Source organism: Phalacrocorax carbo, chromosome 1, assembly GCF_963921805.1.
Source record: "Phalacrocorax carbo chromosome 1, bPhaCar2.1, whole genome shotgun sequence".
Classification (NCBI taxonomy): domain Eukaryota; kingdom Metazoa; phylum Chordata; class Aves; order Suliformes; family Phalacrocoracidae; genus Phalacrocorax; species Phalacrocorax carbo.
The window spans coordinates 184,387,448-184,406,140 of record NC_087513.1 but is presented as its reverse complement, the minus strand read 5'-3'; the positions used below and the strand labels follow the sequence as shown (position 1 = coordinate 184,406,140).

The 18,693-nt window shown below is 43.8% G+C and overlaps 1 protein-coding gene across 4 annotated transcripts in view; it reads right to left on the bottom strand.

Moving 5' to 3' along the window:
* Window positions 1–5,236, bottom strand: part of AKAP11 (A-kinase anchoring protein 11) — a 44,885-nt gene extending 39,649 nt beyond the window's left edge. For all 4 annotated transcript variants that reach the window (XM_064440812.1, XM_064440814.1, XM_064440815.1 and 1 more), the window contains exon 1: window positions 5,101–5,236. The gene's annotated coding sequence lies outside the window, so the exon portion shown is untranslated. The remainder of the gene's footprint in view (window positions 1–5,100) is intronic.
* Between the last annotated feature and the right edge of the window lie 13,457 nt (window positions 5,237–18,693).

Below are 18,693 nucleotides of genomic sequence, written 5' to 3'. Positions count from 1 at the left end.
AGTTTTATGGAAGTTCTAATACTTCATCTTTTCCCATGGTCACACAATTTAGCCAGGAAAAAGAACCCCTAGACTATACAAAATAAACCAGGTAAAGATCAAATGCATGTGAAAAATGACTGCAAAATCAAAAAATAAACACCAGGACAACAGACTATAGGTCTCCTTTGCACAAATGACCGGCTCAGTTTTCTCAATCTCATCTCATGCAAATATTTAACCTTCATATGGGGAAGAAATCTTTATATGGGTTTGTTCCTGAGTATATTTCAGTATGAAGACATGTAGTGGTGTCAAGTAGTCTTCATCTTCCCTCTCCCTATCACCTATAAAAGTAAAACCTCCTCAAAAATACAGTAACAAGAGATTGTTAGGTACACCTATTCACATTCCACCTCAATTTCTGGTTTCCTTTATAAAGATGAACTTGCTGGAATCTTAGGAAAAAAAGTTACTTATGTAAAAAGCTGCAACACTTCAATCTCTGGAGCATGGCATCTCTCTTAACTGGATGTCTGAAGTTTGGAAAATTTCGATGACATGAAGCAGCTAGGTACACATTAGACAGATTACCGATATTACATATAAATATAGTAAACACAAATACAAAACTCAAATCATAGCAAAATTCTACAGATGGGAGATTGAAGAACATAACAATGCTTCTGTTGAGACCCATGTGTGAAAAAAATAAAAAGCCATGAAACAATATGAAGAAAGAAAAAGAAACCCATCTCACTTGTCCCTACTGCTCTACCTTAAATAGCTAAAGCACTCTGTTAATTTAATCATACCAGGGAAATACCCTTAGGCACATCTTTGTCCTAAGAAGAGCCATCTATGGGAAAAGTTGGCTCGCCACACAGGGTCAAGTAAGTAATTGAGTTCTACACTTTTGGACCAATGGTTCCTTCCAGCAAAAGTCTGGCACAGCAGAATCAAGGAGATGACACTACAACCATGCTGGGTCCCGCAGTATTTACTCAGGTACAGTAGTCTACAGTTACACCGCCTTCAGGCAGTAGGTTAAGCATTTTCCTGTGGCATCAGAGAGTAAGCTCTGGGGACCTGAGCACCAACACAGAACGACCTGCGGTGTCACCTACCTCAGGAAACCAACGGTCTTGTAAATCACAGTCCAAAGATTCTGAAAGATGCTGGGTAGAAACTGTCCTGGTTTACCAACCCACCACCATAACCACCACCCTGCCCTTCAGCACTTGAATCGCACAGGTTCTCTCCACCACCTCCAGCGTCTCAGCTCCCCACCACCCATTTCAGAGAAATCTGAAGGGTCCCACTTCTCCAACAATGCAACAAAACCTGAAAGTTTTCTTTTTAATACCTAAAATTATAATCCATTTTCAAAAGAACAATGGTCCAAACATCTAAGAAGTACCAAAACTTGAAAATGAACTGGAAAGGAAGTGAAAGCACAGACAAACAAAACAGCCTGGAAACAGCTTGTTTCTTGTATAAATAAAACCTTACCGTTCAAAATTATTTTTACTTCTGCACATTGTATTTGGATATTAAATTTAATTTCCTCCTACTGTAAACGCAATAAAGGGAGGGATAAATGGCAGAAGTATCAGAGTATCAGATGTAAGAGGAACTTTCCTGTTACCGAATAACTACCAGCAGACACCCAAAAAAAAAAAAAAAAGGAAAAAAAAATGATCATGTGAATAACTGAAATACCCACACTAAGTTCCATTCACCTCTACCTTTCCGGCAAGTTGGATCACCTTAAATCCATTTTTCCGGTGATTTGCTGAGGAACAACCTTCTCATTAGACCATGTAGTAAGCATTTAGCTTTTCCAAACTTGTTTTAATATATATAAGGAACAAAATTAAATAATCAGTTTAGGGGAATCCAACAGGAATTTTGCCATGGATTTAATCTCTTTGCATAAATGTACCCTATGACTAAATTTATTAAAAGTCAGCATACACTGACAATCGCTAGCTGACAGAAAGGAACAAGATTTATCTTTTGTCTGTAAAGTGCAAATGTGCTGAGTAAACCTCTTAAACAGCTATATGGGCATACGTATACATGCACGCGCCTATGTTAAAGGCCTACAAGGACATGAGGAATTTGAACCATATAGGCAATAAATATGAACTATATGTAATATGTTCTTCATAATTAAATTTCCAATAAAAGATTCTAGATTATGACAACAGTATAGCTATGATTATGTTTCAAAAAACCATTTTTGCTGTAGTACTGTTAAAAAAGACATCTTTTAAAGAAAAAATACTTTTTTTTCAACACAATGACCTGAAGCAGCGAAAAGAACTTTGCTGATGATTTGCAAAAGCCAGGTTTAATCAAATACTGAGCTTTGAATGATTCACTCCAAATATGAAATTTACAAATACCTTAAAAATAACAATACACACTCTTCTGTAACCTTAGCAAAACAATCAATTATGTGAAGTGCTAAGTGTGGAGGCAAAGAAGGAAGACTGGGTAGTATTCCAAGCACTGCTGCTAAAAGATGAACAAAATGAATTACACAAACCAGGCTTGGTTTTAGTGAAATATACCCAAGCGCTGGTTGTGGATGTCACTGGATGATATGAAGGCAAACCAACACCTTTGGCCGATGCAGCAATGAAAAAAGTGAGGAAGTATCAATATCTACAACAGCAAGTGCAGGAGCTGACAAATTCTAGTACTATTAAATTCACAGGATTTCCACTTGGAGCATGTGGAATATGGTATCCAGACAATTATGAATTATTAAAAGGACTTGTGCTCTGTAACTCATGACAAGAGAAGCTAGCCTGGCAGTTACCAAATTGGGCTTTATTTTCTTCTGTACACGTTGTACATATATTAGTAAACTAAGAACTGTTGTAAAATTGTAATGCTTGAATATGACTATATAATTCATAAAAAAAATGATCTCCCCATTTTGCTATTGAAAACCCAATTAAACAAGCCTACACTGACAAGCAGGCAGAACGGTCGATCAGATCCTTCTCTATTTCTCATTTCTAATGATTTATCACTTTCACTAACTGGGTTGGCAGTCTTGAAAAAGTCCATTTATGAAATGGCAAGTTGTCTTGACCACAGCCACATCCACACTAAGTGAAGTGGGGAAGGGAGGGTAGGGGCGCGTGGGGAATACATCATTATTGGTCAGCATTAATGACAGTTATGGAAGGTTGGAGCTGCTGCTTCTTGTTTGATTCTACTTGTTTTACGTTGTATTTTTGCCACACAGAAGCATGACATGAATACCAAGCTTCACCAGTTTCAAAAGAATCCTGCATTTTCTCTGCCTAGGTCATCACTAAACGTCATCACCCCCACCTTCACCCCAGTCCTGGGTCGGGATTCTCAAATACGTCCTGGGAAAAAAAATATTACTCAATATACCAGAAATATCTATTAGTCTGGATTTTGTGGTTTGTTCAATTAAGTTCCTGTACGTAACATAACTCACCAATTAAGTTGGGAGGGTATTATTGTCTAAGCAGTAGCATTTTCTCAAGTGATCTTACTTCCCCTTAGAGAAAACTTCAACAGAGAATACCTTGTTTAGGAGGTACTTTTGGGGCAGTTGGTTGGTTTGGGTTTTTTTTAGATTATATCATACCAAACAGAAAGAGTGAATACTCTATTTTATTATTTTTCCACACTCAGTAAGACTTTCCACCACTATATTTCTTCAACTGCCAACAGATTTTAAAGAATCCCAGAAGGATATGAAATTAAGAGGCATCAACCAAGACGGCATAATTCAATTACCATGCCTCAAAAAAAAAAAATCACCTTGCCTGCAGACTGAGAAATTCCCCTGGACAAACAGGACTAACGTTATTTAAAAACACTTAATATCTCAAAAATTAATTAAATATTGGCAGTGTCTATTAGTGAAGGCTAACTGCACAATTCTGGAATAATCTTGCAAGCACAAAGCAACGTAAGACTCTTCCCGAGAGAGGATAAATTAAGTGTATTGTGTTACTATTGATTTTAGTACCACTGATCTTTCCCAGATACAACGGAACTTCTTTTTTTCTCTCCCTGTCTCACTCTGGTAATGCCTCAGGGCTTCAGTACGAAGGCTGTAATACCGGATCTACAGTTTGTAGCTTCTCCCCCCTCCCCGCCCTTCGGATATTGGGGGAAAACAGAGAAAGGTACTTCAACCGTAATAAAGAAAGCCCCCCAACAGAGCCAACAAAGTAAAGGAGTAATACTCGTTGTTCCTTCTCCCTTCAGGGAGGAAAGGAATCGGGAGGAGGAAAGGAATCGGGAGGAGGAAAGGAATCGGGAGGAGGAAAGGAATCGGGAGGAGGAAAGGAATCGGGAGGAGGAAAGGAATCGGGAGGAGGAAAGGAATCGGGAGGAGGAAAGGAATCGGGAGGAGGAAAGGAATCGGGAGGAGGAAAGGAATCGGGAGGAGGAGGTGGGGAGGGAGGGAAGGATGGGGAGGAGATACTTTTAAAAAGCAAAATGTTGAGAACGGGGCGAACTTATTTAACCCGTGTGCATCAACCAGAAGCCAACCAACGCCGGAGGTAACGCGAACTTACTGAGCATCCGCGTATCAACCGCGACCAGAGGACGAGCCAGCCTCCAGCCCCGACTGCGGGCAACCCCGGCCGGGGGGGCACCGCACTTCCCACCGAGGCGCCCCCCGCCAGGCCTCGGGCGCAGGCCGCTCCGGGAAGGGGGGCGGGGGGGAGGGATGCTGGAGCACTGCCCCTCCCCGGGTCTCGGGGCTGAAGCGCCGCGTTACCCGCCTCGCCTCGCCCCGGCCCCGCTGCGGTACAAGGGCGGCCCCCAGCCCCCACCACCGCCCTCCCCTCAGGTGTGTGCCGGTGCGTGGCGGCGGCGGCCCCGCAGGCCCCGCGAGGAGGTGCGCTGCCCCCGGGCCGGGCGAAGCCCCGCGGGGACGGGCGGCGGAGGTGCCCTGACCCCTCCCCTCCCCCCCGGCCCCCCCCCGGGAACAGGCCACCTGCGGGAGCCCAGCCCGCCCCCGGCGCTGCCCCCCGCCCCGCGCGGGCCGGGAGCGGCGGGCCCCTCGCACCCCCCGGCGGGGAGGGGACGGGCACACCGGGCGCCCCGTACCTGACACTGCCTCCTCAGCGCCCGGCACCCGCTGCCATGTCACCGCCACGGCCAGCGGAGGGAGGGAAGGAGGGAGGCAGCGACCCCACTGCCCCGCCGTCCCCGTCACCGCCGCGGCGCAGCGCCCCGCAGACCGCCCGGCCCCGCCCCCTTCGCCGCGCCGCCCCGCCCACCGGCGCGCGCCTCCGCTCTCGCGACGCTTCCCACCGCCGCGCTCCCATTAGCGGGAATTGGAGGCCGCCCCGGAAGGGCGGGGGAGCGGGGGGTGGTTGCGCGCGGGTCCTGTTTCAATTCGCGACTGCCGCGGGGGTCGCGCGCGCTGTCCGTGGCGGTTACGCGGTCTCCCCTCGCGGGAGCAAAGCCCGACTCGTTCCCTGCCTGGCCGTGAGGGAAGGGGGGGACACCCCGCCCGACCCGCCAGGTCCGCCCCGGCGCCCGCTCCGGCTGCAGCACCCCCACCGAAGAGCACCCGCAGCCGGGGCCAGGAGCTGCCCCGCGGCACGGGTGCGGTGTTCACAGAGCTCGGCCCTCCTCGCCGTGCTTGGCACCGTAGTCGGAGCCTTTGCAAAGCCCCCGGGAGGTAGCGTGCCTGCGAGGTGGGCCGTTCCTGCCTGGGCAGGCTGGGCTGGGGGCCTGCATTCTGGTTGCTCGTGAAAGCTGCTCCTGCCAGGCTGGCTTTCCAGCTGGCGGGCTGGCTCAGCAGGGTAGATGGGTTAGAGGCTAGAGTCTGGTTTTAGTCAGACAAGGCACAGACAGAAGACAGTCAAGCCCTGTCTGAAACACTTGCGCCGTTCCTCCCTTCCCACTCCTTTGTAAACTCAATGCTGCCAGATTATCAGGTGTGCTGTTTATCCCAGCAAATGTGCAACTGATCTTCAAATCCTCGCAAGTTACAATGGAGGTATGAGTTTATGTCCTGTTGAGGCCTGAGATTTCTTTCTGTTTGTGTGGAAACGGTAGCCTCATGTAGCTTCCCAACGTTGCTCCGTTCCAGCAGCAGCTCCTTCAGGCAGCAACCAGACAACAGTGAGGGCGCAAATGAGGAAGCGTGTTGAATGATACGCAATGGATAGTCTAACACTGTTGGCTAACAACTCTGCTCCTAAAAGAGAGACTTCCAGAATCTGGACAGGTCTTTCTGACACTCAGTGTATGAGAGCAAACCTCAGGAGGAGGAACAACAGAACCAGAGTTCTGCTGTGGCTACAGACGTAGACAAGGCAGCATGTGGTTGCAACAGCTTCTGGAAGACGGAAAAGAAAGCCCCCAAAGCTGAATTCAGCAAGAATTCAAAATTAGTATACTGGGGGAGTGGGGAGGGAAGGAAAAAAGAAATAAAAATCATAAAAAGATGGTAGCCTTGTAGCTTTTTCAGCACTGGGGATTTCAAAGTCTAACATGCCCACTTTACAGAGACAGACAAACAGTGAGAGAATACCCTGACTTCCTTATAAGTTGCATTTTTTTCTGGGTGCCACCTGAGCCCTATAAAAAGTGTATGAGAATTTTTGCTACTGGATCTCCATTACTTTTCTGGATAATTCCTGCTTCTGCCTAGCTTCTGTTTTCACTTAAGCTGTGGCTTTTATTTCTGTTTAGCTCTTGATCATAGGCTGTTTCTGGGTTGTGTAATCATTTTAGACACTTCAGAAGTCAGGATGTGCGTTCACTTACTCATTTTGCCAACAGGTAGATAAACTACAATAGCTGTACAACAAAGCCCACAAACCATGCACGGACTAGGAAGAGAAAAGGAATGAAGGATTCAGTGAAGTTTTCAGGAGAGATCTGGACAAACTGGAGAGCTGGGCAATAAGCAACCACATGAAGTTTTACAAGGGCAAGTGCTGGATTTTACACCTGGGGCACGGCAACCCTGGATGTACATACAGGCTGTGGAATGAGAGGCTGGAGAGCAGCTCTGCAGAGAGGGACCTGGGGGTTCCCAGGTTCCTGTTCATGTTCAAGTTGAACATGAGCCAACAGTTTGCCCTGGCAGCCAAGAGGGCCAACCGTGTCCTGGGGTGCATCAAGCCCTGCATTGCAGCCAGTCAAGGGAGGGGATTGTCCCGCTCTGCTCTGTGCTGGTGTGGCCTCACCTCGAGTGCTGTGTGCAGTTTTGGGCACCACAGTATATTAAGGATATAAAGCTACTAGAGAGTGTCCATAGAAGGGTACGAAGTTGGTGAAAGGTTTAGAGGGGAAGCCATATGAAGAGCGGCTGAAGTCTTGGTTTGTTCAGCCTGAAGAAGAGGAGACTGAGGGGAGACCTCATCGTGGTCTGCAGCTTCCTCTCAAGGGGAGGAGGAGGGGCAGCGCTGATCTCTTCTCCCTGGTGACCAGTGACAGGACCCGAGGGAGTGGCATGAAGATGTGCCAGGGGGGGTTTAGGTTGGATATTAGGAAGAGGTTCTTCACCCAGAGGGTGGTGGAGCACTGGAACAGGCTCCCCAGGGAGGCAGTCATGGCACCAAGCCTGGCGATATTCAAGAAGCACTTGGACAGTGCTCTCAGAGACATGGTGTGCATTTGGGGTTGTCCTGTGCAGGGACAGGAGTTGGACTTGACGATCCTCCTGGGTCCCTTCCAGCTCAGGATATTCTATAATTCCTGGTTCTGAAGTATGTCACAGTGTTAGCTAAGTGGGACAAATAAAAGGTTTCTCATATTCCCGGGGACTGCAGGTCCCTATGGGATGGGGAGAAAGTAAATGAATAATGGAATCAAATGCCACTCAAGTTAGTCATCATCTCAGTCCCCACTGAGACCAGCCGGGCTTGGAAATCTTGATAATGAAAAATTCTGTAAAAGGGTTTTGTTGTTTTTCATGTATCAAGACTTATAGTAGGCAAAAAATTTCCAAAACAAAATAGATCTGGAAGCAACGTAAACATGAGAAAGCATGCTTTAAAAATAAATTCAAGCCTTTTATTCCCTTTGTTTCATAATTCCCCTTAGACTATTCAGAATAATGAGTTCTTATGGCTCCCTGCCAAAACCTTGGAAAAAATCAAGGTTTACCCTCATCAGGAAACTATGAAACACAACCCACAGCACGCCATTGTTTGTCAGCAAAAATATGTTTTTATACAATAATGAAAACGGGGATAGCTTTGAAATAGTGATTTATGAGTGTTTTTTTTTTTTTACAACTGATTTAAACACTGCCTAGGTAAAAACACAGGAAACTTGGCTGGTCAACCAACACTTCTTAAAATGTATATTAATTATGAAGAAATAGAATATCAGTTTCTGGGCTCTGGTATTTTGCATCCTGTTCAGTTTTATATTTTTCAGGGCAGGGCCTGGCCCATCAGAGGCTGTCCTGCTACACCACGCCAGGGGACAGGGCAGGCAGGGGATGGCCCCTGCCCAGGCCATCGGGCACCTCCATGGGGACAGGGACAGGCCAAGGCCAGGCTGGGACAAGAGTCTGCCTGTGGGGGCCAGGATCAGGCCCAGTGAGAGGAGCCAGCATCAGGTGAAGCTGCCTGGCTGGGGTCGTGCACCTGTACTGGTTTCTGCCTGCTCTTTCAGTATCAAAAATAGGCATCTTTAGAATCTTTTTGTCAGAAATAGAGCCATGTCCCTGGAACTATCCTGAGTCACTGTCTGCACCTGTCTTTTAAGCTTGATATTTTCAGGATCACTGGCTTGGAGCAACTTGTTGAAAGATTATCTCAGACTGACTTGTACGTCATCCCCCTAAGGTACTGAATGCCAGTTCTATAAAAGGAGATGAAGAACTAGTCGGTGACTTTATGGCCATTCTCCATCCATTTTCTTACTTGCCCCTTAGATTTTTTTTCCTCTGTCCATGAAAACTACACCGTTGTGTGATTGTGTCGGTGGGTTCTTTTTTTATGATACTACCACTGAAAAATGTCCCTCTATAACTAAAGCTGTATTAAGTTCAGGCGAGACTTTAAATTACATCCAGTAAACCACACTGATATATAATATGGATTGCTTCTCAAAGGCAGATAGGTAATTTATAGTCTTTGTATTCCTGCCTTTAACAGGAGGCGTAGCATGCAGCTCTTGTCTCAAAACCTGGGTAAGCCTTTCCATCGATCCCCTTGCAGCAAGCTGGGAAGGACCTGCCATGCCTGATACTATTCCCTCTCAAAAAAAAAAAAAATCTAAAGCTTGTAATGTAATAAATAATTTCATGAATGACTTTTAGTGGTTTATCTATTTACAACACACCCTTCTGCTCCCCAGCCCAGCTACCTGCTTCTGCACCGGCACTGCTTCTAGGCTGTGCCAGCATGAACATTTGTGAAATCAAACGGTAAATGAGGTTGAACTGAGAAGTCTAGAAAACAACGTGCTTTCCTTCCTTTTTGCTGATCCAGTTCACCAACATAATAAATGTGTCAGCGTGGTGCTGGGGATAGCACAGAGACAACCGAGAATGGAAACAGCTTAAATGGGCTCGTTCTGCTGCCGAGTGCATACCCACGTGTTGACTTGCTTTGCCATTTAGACTCTGCTCAGCGGCTCCTTGAAAACACTCCTGACACACCTATCAACTGCAAAACTGGAACTCTTCGCCTGAGTGAGCAGTTTCATTAGTCATCCTGTCATGGATCTTTGGCCTGGGTTGGACCACGGCGTTTGTCTCTGATGAGGGTTGGTTTTATGGCACTATGGTTTAACGCAATGACATTTTCTTGTTTCTTTTCACCGAATGTTTCATGAATCTTGTTTCCAGTGACGTGTTTGAGAAGTCATTTTTATTTGCACGTTCTTGGATAATTCAACTCCATTTTTCAACAGTGAAAAGCTAATTATCTATGTAACTATGTTGTGGCTATTACCGGTTTTTCTTTCCCTGGAGATTGATCTGTAACTTACACACGTCATCTTCCAAAACAATATGCATAAAGGGCAGAGTCCACAGACTGCACACTGAATTCATCCCTCTGCTGGCCAGTTATGTCCCACTGACAAATGAGTTCTCAGAGCCAACTTAATAGGCCTTTTAATGCAAAATGGAAAGCGTCACAAACTAACCTTATCAAAAGATGCTTTGTACTGCATAAAGATGGTTTCAGATGCTACGAGATTCTTATCCAAAGGCTTGGAAGGCGCTCTGGATTCACATCCTTTCTGCGCATTGTGTTTACTTAGAGGATGTGATAACGCCGTCACTATGTTACACAAGAGCGTACAATAATAACTGGAGCTGGCTGGGAAGCAAAATTTTTATTCTACAGGAAATTCCAGCTTGTCAATATTTTGTTTCATCGAGTGCAGGAACAAAACGGGTTGGCTCTGCAGCCTTTCTGGCAAAAATGGAACAATCCTTCTTTGCCAGCTGACAAGCCCAGGGAGCCAAGAAACCAACTGAGCAGTCGGCGTATTGCCAGGGAGCCAGATAGCCAGTCAGCTGAGCTACAGTCAGCAGCCAGCTTGGCTGGGTTTCTGGCCAGCAGCCACAGCCAGATCATGGCTTAAGCTTCTGTAGAAAGTTTTGATGGAACTGGGATGATCCAGCACTTCCAGTCCCAATCTGTTCCAGTTAGAAACTGTTCAAACAACCCCGCTCAATAACTGACTGCTGTCAGAAAAGAATGTAACTGTACTGCACTTTGGATTCCTCAAGGATTTCTTCAGCTTTTCTCTTGTGATTTCCGCACACATTTATTGCTAGAATGAGGTGATTAAATCAAGGAATTTTTATGTAAGCTTCAATGATGCTACCCAAGCCTGTGAGGGAGTTTTCAGGGTGTCCATCATTGCTAGTTTTGTGATTGTTGTTATTCAAATAACATTGCATGCTGGCATTACCTACTAGTATCTGCTTGTGTATGCCTGCTTACCAGAAGGTACAGTTACTGTGGGCAATACACTATTAGATTGAAAAAACCTCTTACAGAAGTCCGCTGTCAGATAACACACTGTCTCATTGTCTTCAGTCCGTGTTTGTGGATGATTTTAAGCCAGAATGAACTTGCCAGAAATGCAATAATGAGGCAAATGCATCTTCTGAACTAGGTAAAACATACCGATCTTTACTGATACTACATTGGTAATGTTGAGATCAGCACCGATACAGAGATCCCCCTTCACTGTCAGAACTAGCCGTGCTCAGGTGCTAAGTTTGCTGAATGTAACCTTAAAGATTATTGCAGAATTCCGGCAGTGTTCCGGTTATCTTTCGGTGGTTTTTTTGGAAAAGGTAACAGTCAGGTTTGTAAAAAAATGACAAAGATGGCAAAAATCTTTGCCTTCCTGCAGTGTACAATTATGGCATCAATGTAAAAGGTATCAGCTGCTTTTTTCAAATGTTTAGAGAATGTCTGTTGCAGGATAAATCTCACAATTTCTTACATCTGCACATACTGTACACTCTGTACACTTCTGATTTTGTTTCCAACCAGTCGCTGCGCGTACTTCCTCTGTAAAGCCCAGAGATGTCATATACCATCGTTACTTCAACTGTTGTAGCTCCAGGGAACAATGAATTCCCTTGTAAACGTTTAGTGGTAATTAAATTTTCTGCAACGTCATCTATTTGAGTAGTCTGTAATACTCCTGCTGTGAAATCAGGAACAACAGATGCTCTGCTGAGCTACACTGCAAATCGTGTTCCTTCCACATGTAAATAAACCCAACTCTTATTTTCTCTCTCAAACTCAACTACTGCAGAGATGCTACGGCAGTCTTGGTGAATCCCATCCTCTTACCATCTGGATTCCAAATGGATTTTATGGCCGTTGCTTTGCCTTTCATTGACCGTTATATTTTCTGTGCACGGCCCAGTTTATTGCTGTTTTTACAGCGTTTATTCTTGAACTGGAAATCACTTGCATTGTGAGTCTTTTCCCGCACTGAAAACAGTTTAATGTGCTGTTCGTGGTGCGCTTTCTTCTCCATTCCTGGTGGATTTGATACGCAGTTTGCTGTGTGCTGCTGCAACGTATCTTAAAGTGCGCTCTTCATCTCAGATGCAATAATTTGAGCATATGTTTAAGGTTTAAGCCAGTCTCGAGCATTATGTCCATTTGGATTGCTCAGTTTTATATTCCACACACAAACAACTGCTGTTGTGTGTCACTTAAGTCTCCCTGATTCTTAATTTCCTCAGTGTTGTCACATACTCAGAGGTTATTTCATTTCTTCCCTGATTCAGTATATAAAAGATATGGTCTTTAAACATGAGTGCATTTAATGAAAGTATTATTGTCTTTTCCATCAAAATATTGAAGACAAACTACCAAATCCTTACACTGCTTGGTGACACCTTTTTCTGGAATAATAGGAGTATTCATAGCTTCTCCCAAACTTCATTTTCAGTTCTCTCAAAAAAATAAAAGGAAGCTAATAGTGACAAGGAGTCAATTGCCTGAGATGAACCAGGAGTGCTTCACTCCTCCATCCATGCGGCTGTATAAAAGCTCACTGTACTTCAAAGAATCCCGAAACGCCTTATGTCAGAGAGAGGGAATTGTTACCCCAGGGGGCTGCCATTGTGAAAAATGGCCACTGTAACGCTCCTTTCCAAGGACCTCTTTGCAAATCACTCTTGAAGATGGAAGATCTTGGCCAGAATGAGACAAAGAATAGAAATGCCTGAAAGAAATACCGTGCATTCTTCCCTACTGCTGTAAGGTTTCTGAGTAGCTGTTTCTGAGCTACCTTTGCTGAAGGCTGTTTCATTTTCCCAATGAAATTTTGCCAGGAAGAGTTTTGATTTCAGAAATGTTACATTTACACGACCTATTGACAATCAAATAAGTTAAATTTTTCAACTGTAACTGATGCCAATCAGAGCACAAATGCAGAATGCAAACAATGTCTGAAGTGTATTTCCAGCATACATCTAGTTTAGCTGAAGTGCTGGGAGTGACGATTACCTCCCGTACTCCTGATGTGTGGTGTACCGCGTCTGGAGTCTGCTGGGTCAGTAACCGAACGGGCAGGGTAACGATAAACTATACCTGAGTCTAAATGGGAGTGATTTTAAAAACTTCTGCATCTAAAGATGTGTGGATAATGATTATCGTAATGTCTATAGTATTCTGACATTAAGTCAAGGTGCAGCTTGAAAAATAACATGCCTGGCACTTTCTGGAAGAAGCAGCTCCACAGTTTTGCTTTGGCTGGTAAGACAGTGCATGAATGGAACAGGTCCTAGCTCCTAAGAACAAGTCTTCATATTTCTTTGCTGCAAAAATGTGACATGCAGAAAATGCCTGTTGCAGAGCAACAAAAATGTTCCTGGAGAAGAGAAGACTGAGGGGGGATCTCATCAATACCTATAAGTATCTAAAGGGTGGGTGTCAGGATGGTGGGACTAGGCTCTTTTCAACAGTGCCCAATGACAGGACAAGGGGCAATGGGCACAAGTTGGAACACAGGAAGTTCCACCTCAATATGAGGAAAAACTTCTTTCCTGTGAGGGTGACAGAGCAGTGGCACAGGCTGCCCAGGGAGGCTGTGGAGTCCCTTCCCTGGAGACATTCAAAACCCGCCTGGACGTGTTCCTGTGCCCCCTGCTCTAGGTGTCCCTGCTCAAGCAGAGGGGTTGGACAAGATGATCTCCAGGGGTCTCTTCCAACCCCTGCCATTCTGTGATTCTGTGATTCTGTATTATCAAGTTATGGCTCACTTGGTTGTGACAGTAAATTGAAGTTTTCAAGAGTCAAACGTAGCTTCGACTTATACATCTTGGTAAGGCCATGAATCATTGGGTCCTTTAGACCATGTACCAATGATGTATTAATTTTTCTTTTAATTAAGAAAAATAATTTTTAAGTTTATTGAAAGTAAAGTATCTTCTCTGCGGTCACTGATGCTTTGAAGCTGTGGATATATATACATTAAAAACCCCAAAACATTTTCCATAAAAAGGGGAATAATCCATTGTCTGCTTGCTCAATTGCAAGAAATCGCATTTAAGAATATTTGAAACCATAAAAAGAAATATATTAAAATTAAATTGTTTGAACTTTAACAATGTGTCATCATTTACAACTGATAAGACGCTATTCTAGCTATAAATGAATGGAAAAGTAATATTTGCTTTCAGATGATTGCGGAGGACACATGCTGCATAATAAAGCACATGTGCTATAGACAACTCAGAATTTGATCCTGAAAGCTGTGTTGTAAAAGTAGTCAATTATTTTTTTTCCTTTATCTGCCAAAAAGTTTCCAGAATTACCAGCAGCTTTTTTTGTTTCATTGGCTCTGAATACACAGAAATGTTGAGGCCAGTCCCCGCGAGATGGTTATGGAGAGATTGCAGGCAAAAGGTTTCTTAACCATGATTTTCTGTTCCTTAGGGGCAGTGAAGACGGGGTACAGGGAAGAAAGTAGCAGCTGAAGCCTCTATAATACTCATATTTCTTTACTTTACACTAAAAAGTCTACGATAGTCCTAAGCGTAGAACCATCTGATCCTTTATGAACTGAAGTTAATGGTATAATAAAGTCACTGAAGGGTAAGTTACGATAACGTACTGATGATGGATTCTTTAGTAATAGAGCCTCTAAAACACATTGTACCAAGGGAGAAAAATGGAAATGGGTTTCATTTCCCCTACAAGCCTAATTTTACCATTTTTGTATCAGAAAACCAAGTTACATTTATCTAATTTAGCTTATTCATCGGCAAAATGATGTTGATTTTTCAGGGCATCAAAAGCATTTTTATGGTTGAAAGCTGCTTGATGCAAATGGTTGCGTGGGGAAGAACATCAGGGTTTCAGAAGAATCGCTGAGGAGTTTGCACGCGCCTTTTGTTAGGAAACAGTCTAACGTTTTGTGTTCCCATCCTAGTTCTGTCAGGCTCTGGCAAGGCAGGTTTGCCTGAAGGCACGCTTCTCCTCCTGCCTCGGTCAACCAGGGAGGGGGAACCCTTTGGAGCTTTGCAGCTTTGAATGCTTGATTTTCCTTATCACAAAAAATAGAGGGTTTTTAGTGAGGCAAAGCGTTAGAACACACAAGTCCACTCCTGATCGCTGGTATGTGATGGGGGAAGACCCTACACCTGAGAAGTGCGAAGTGTGGCAGGATCCAGAGTACAGATTATAGCCGGCTTTTTTTTGTTTCTTTGTTTTTTAAGTCAAGGCATTTATTTTCTCTCCTTCTATCTCAGGTGTGCCAGGGGAGGATAATTTTCTGTGTAAACGTACTTGGAGAGTCTGCAGAAACCTGATCTATATTGATGATGTTAAGGCCGAGTTTCTAAGTGAACTTAATTTCAGTTTTATAGATGATGAGTTTTAAGACATGATCTTAAAATTTGAAATTAATATTAATAATTAATGTAAATAATAGATTGCAGTTCAGCATGGCTATATGGTAACCTTGAGGGCAGTATATAGGTGTATGTGCAAGAAAAATACACACTGTGCTAGAGAAGATACCTTATATTCATTAAAATAAATGTTCCACTGAGGCCTTTAATTTTTAATGTGGGTGTTTTCCAGTTCTGTTCAGAAAAGATAATGATGCACGCTGCAGGTGAAGGAGGCTTGTCAGAGCTAGGAGCGCTGCTCGCATTGTGGACTGAGGAAGAGAGTACCGTGTAGACAGACTGTTACAGCCCGCCAGTCTTCAGAAGCGTATGGGAGAAGGCAGAAAGTGAAATTTAAACTGCCGTGCACTGCACCCTCCTCCCTCTGTGCTCCAAAGTGCTTTGTAAGTTCTCCCCACACAGTGATCTCTAGAGCAATCCTGAGGTGGTGTTGTACAGCTCTTTGTGAACTACATCTTGATTCGTTAGAAAGAAAAACATAATTTAAAAATACTAATGGACTGTGTGTACATAAAGGACTGCTGAGTTTTGGACTATATTAATTATATATAAAAAAACCCCCAAACCTCTCTGACATTCACCTGAAGTGTGATCATACGCACCTCTCTTCTCATGCAACATCCTACCATGGATGACGCAGAACTAATGTGAGGTGATCCTAAGTCAAAAGTAATGTTCTGCCAACAGGACGGAGCACTGAGGAGCACGATTACAGATTTTTTTTTGGTCCATCTACGCATGTGCTATTTTTACCAGTGACAAAATATTCAGTCGGTGTGACATAACAGGTCTCCTCTGAAACACCTGACACGAAGCTGCACAAAGCACTCGTGCAGTAGCATATAGGAAGGTTTGCCACATTTCTCTTGAAGAATGCAAAGCTTGCTTTAATATTCAGAGTCTTTCTGTAATTTTCTGAAATTTATGACTGAAAGAAGCTTGTTTAGACCTCCTCTTCTATTAAATTTCCTACCACTGTAGAAATGTCAGCATTGCCATCCCAGATCCAACATTCCAGCCCATATTCCATCTCTGACAGTAGTTAACAAACGATGTGTTACATGAAGATGCCCATCATCCAGGGAAGACCAAACATAGAAAACATTTATTTTTAACTTCTGACATCTAATAATTTTCTCAAGTTTTTCAGTCTGAGACACAGGATTTCTACAAATGCTCTTGTTAGTGATACAGATTTGATCCTCTAGCTAGTGTTAAATTTCCCTTTTTTTTTTTAATGAAAGTACAAGCTCTGCACTTCTTTAAAAGCAAATTAGAATGAGATTTTTTTAACTTTAACTGAAAGGCTAAACCCATGCAAGAAAGGAGAACGTTGTCAAATACATTGATGTCCATGCAGGGATGAATTTAGCTGTGCTGTACCATATACAGGGCTCAACAGCTCAGTGTTCACAGTTCTTACATAGGCACAAAATGCCCCAAACTCACCTCTCACTTGAGATCACTGAGAGATTTATCCGATGCAAAATTCGGACAGGACTGACCATCACCAGGATTGAGACACACTCTGAGAAGTGCCATAGGCTCACTAATGATGGAACATGGTTGGGTTTTCTACTTCTGCCTCACTGGGAGGAGGAAGGAAGTCTCCAGCAAAATTCTGGGATAAATTGTCTTCCCAGGACACTGGCTACATGTCCAATCAGGCAGCTACGGAATTAGTAACATCATACCGAGCTATGCTTTTCGGCGTTCTTGGGAGATGTCACATTCTGGTATGGAAGCTACTTAGCTCATGATTTTTTAATAGCGCTTGAAAAGGACTGGGGCTTTTCCTTTCCTCTAATAGCGCCTTGGTGTCAGTCTGGAAAAGTTGTCGGTGTTTCTACCTTAATTCTGTTCTTCTCTGGTGAAGCTGAGGATGCAGTTTCTGCTAGCTTGTGGGTGGTGAGAAGGGAAGATCACGGTCTCTTTCCCCTTTGTCATTCCTCTTTTCTCCCAGTACTGCCTCCTCCTTGGGCCGGTCCTGGTGCTAGGTCCTCGTGCTTGATTTAGTTCACTGAGCCAGCAAATCCCCACCATGTTAGGGTGTTACAGTGGTTGACAGAGAGGTCTGACAAAAACCAGTGCTGGAGCTAAGTAAGTAGCCGAGAGCAAGACAGGGAACAGGCATGTGGGATCACAACTTAAAAATTCTGTTCTTTTAAGTTGCACGATAGCACAGCATGTCTTGAAAAGTAGGTGAGCAGCTCCATGGTTTAAAGGGAGTGCAAATGAGGGAGCAAACCAAGCTCTTTGCAGTGTTTCTTACTGTGATGAAGCTCTGCAAGCACTAGGTGGCCTGCTTTTAAAGGAAATGGGAAATCCCATCCATTTCAATCTGTGAGAGAGGATCAAAAGTACAATTTGCCCAAGTTACGTATCTGTTTTATAACTCATGCTATTCTGTGGTGAATTTGGGGAATATCAGTTATTTATTGCGGTGCAGTGAAATTGCAGAATATTGTACTCACATCATTAATATTAGGGATGATTTATCAGACCGTTTAGGCACAGGAGCAAGTCAGAAAATGAAAACTACCCATGTGCAGGCTCTTGCTGTACCTTACTTTAAACTTCTTTTATAGCAATGTAGTTGAATTACTTCATACTTGCTGTGGCAGATGCAATTACCACAGCTTGGCTGACCTGGTATCCTATGACATGATCATGAGTATGAGCCTTTGGAGACAGTATATTCAATGCAACAGCAACGGCAGCCAGTAAAGATTAAATCTGTATACGGAAACAATATCAGCTGTGTTTTCAGAAATGCGTTTCACCATCCTCATACAACATCCAGTAAAAAACACTTTTAATACCTCTGTAAAGTGATACCCATGTGCTTGAAGGATGAGGCACCCCCAGCGCTGGTGTTGGAGGCCCTCGAAGACACTGAGGGCCAAAGGAGAATGGAAGGTAAGAGATGCAGCTGCCCTGCAAAGTATGGTGTTATCGACGGGCTTTTTGCTCCAGTTTTATTCTTCACTATCAAAAGGGGAGATATCTATTTAAAAACTAGCACTTTATCGAACCTTAACTGAGCTTAGTCAGCCCTTAGCTATGGTTCTTATTGACTGAGAAATAAATGGTGATTGATTGTCCTGATGTAATTAATTGTTATTGTATTTTTCAGAAATTTAGGCTCATTTTCCCAGGCTACTCTTTCCACATGTTGAGATTTAATTAAAATTTCTATCAATATTTTAAATGGGCTCAAGATTCTGGGAATTACAGGGTAATTGCTTTCATGGATGAGTGGCTACAGGGAGATGAAATTATATTGAAAATTTTAATACTGAGGACATTTGATTTGTAAA